The following is a 1,309-nucleotide window of genomic DNA, read 5'->3' as shown; positions in this document are numbered from 1 at the left end:
AAATATCTTTATGATTTAAAAGAACAAAGGCAGAGCTTCCGTTTTCCAAGTCTGAGAACCTAGCGGCAAAATGAACTGGCATATGATGTACTTTAGTGAGCATCTGATCAGAAAAGACTCACAAAGTCCTGAGACAAGCAGGAATGGAATCCATTAGGATAAATGGTTTGAAGGTGTCCAGAAGAGCTTCTCAAGGACAAATGGACACTCTCACCTGCATCAAGGATTCATGAGAAGAGTTTAGCAAAACTGTCTTCTGGATAACTGACTCTGATCGTGCGCCAGTAACAAGCTCGGATAAGGGAAAGCAAACCTAACAGATAAGCAATTGCCCAAGACACATAGGTTGCGTGAAATTGTCTTGAAAAATCTTGTGTGCCAACAGTTAATCCACCTCCAATGAAAATGCATATCATTCCAATGGGGAAGAGCGCTACCTACTAAGAATTTTTTTTTCAGTGCGGGCATTTTGCCAGAGTGTTGAACCTCAGTTCCATCCACAGGAACGTGTTCCTGCAGTGCCCGCACACTACCCTGTACCTTCTGGCTAGATTGGCAATGCAGGTGGAGCCGGTTGTTCTTCCGAAATTAGCATTATGGGGCCAAGGTTAGTTATGTGTCGACAGTTGGGTCTCCAGACATCCTATTTGCCGAGATGTGTCCTTACAGATGAGGGGACAATCACAAGGGCATCTAACATATCTCTTCCCTGTTTGTGGGGTGGGGTGATTGGCTTAGCCTCACTGCAAACTGTGCACTTAACCACATGTTGGTGAAGTTTACCATCCAGGTTGATTAGAGATTGGCACACACGTCAGTTGATTGGGAGAATACCACTTGTTCCTGGACTGGCGATGGCTGTGTATGGAGGTGGGAGTTCAGCTCTTGGGCTGCTTTCTTGCAAGTATGGCGGGGCTGTGGGAGTGACATTTCCTGTATGGGATGCTGACAGCAGCAGCAGCAGCAGCGAACCTTCATCCACCCTGTCAGCAGCCGTGACTACAGCAACAGTGCGGTGGCTGGGCTGCGGGTTGAGCTGAGCTGCAGCTAGGGAGGAGGTGGTGGCCATCAATGCTGCTGGACCACTGTTACAGCATCCGGGAGGGCCCAGGATAGTAGGTAGAAATGCCTTTAAAATGTGTTTAAGAGACACTTGCAGGTGTTAAAAAAAATCCTTATTTCACAACTAGGATTTACAGGGCTTTTGGAGGAAAGGCTTTGGTAATCACTCCTAGAGGTAGTTTCTCTCCAGGGTTTGCCTTTCCGAGATAAGAGGAAGGGGATTAACAAACAGGTGGAAATCAGCACA

The 1,309-nt window shown here is 47.0% G+C and overlaps 1 pseudogene across 1 annotated transcript; it reads right to left on the bottom strand.

Moving 5' to 3' along the window:
- Positions 1-455: 455 nt before the first annotated feature.
- On the bottom strand, positions 456-1,069 carry LOC308431462 (type 2 phosphatidylinositol 4,5-bisphosphate 4-phosphatase-like; annotated as a pseudogene). Its single transcript has one exon. The product of its transcript is annotated as a type 2 phosphatidylinositol 4,5-bisphosphate 4-phosphatase-like (transcript).
- Between the last annotated feature and the right edge of the window lie 240 nt (positions 1,070-1,309).

The sequence above is a fragment of the Micromys minutus genome (assembly GCF_963924665.1).
Source record: "Micromys minutus genome assembly, chromosome: 17".
Classification (NCBI taxonomy): domain Eukaryota; kingdom Metazoa; phylum Chordata; class Mammalia; order Rodentia; family Muridae; genus Micromys; species Micromys minutus.
The sequence above is the reverse complement of the archived record's forward strand: the minus strand, read 5'-3'. Positions and strand labels throughout refer to the sequence as shown.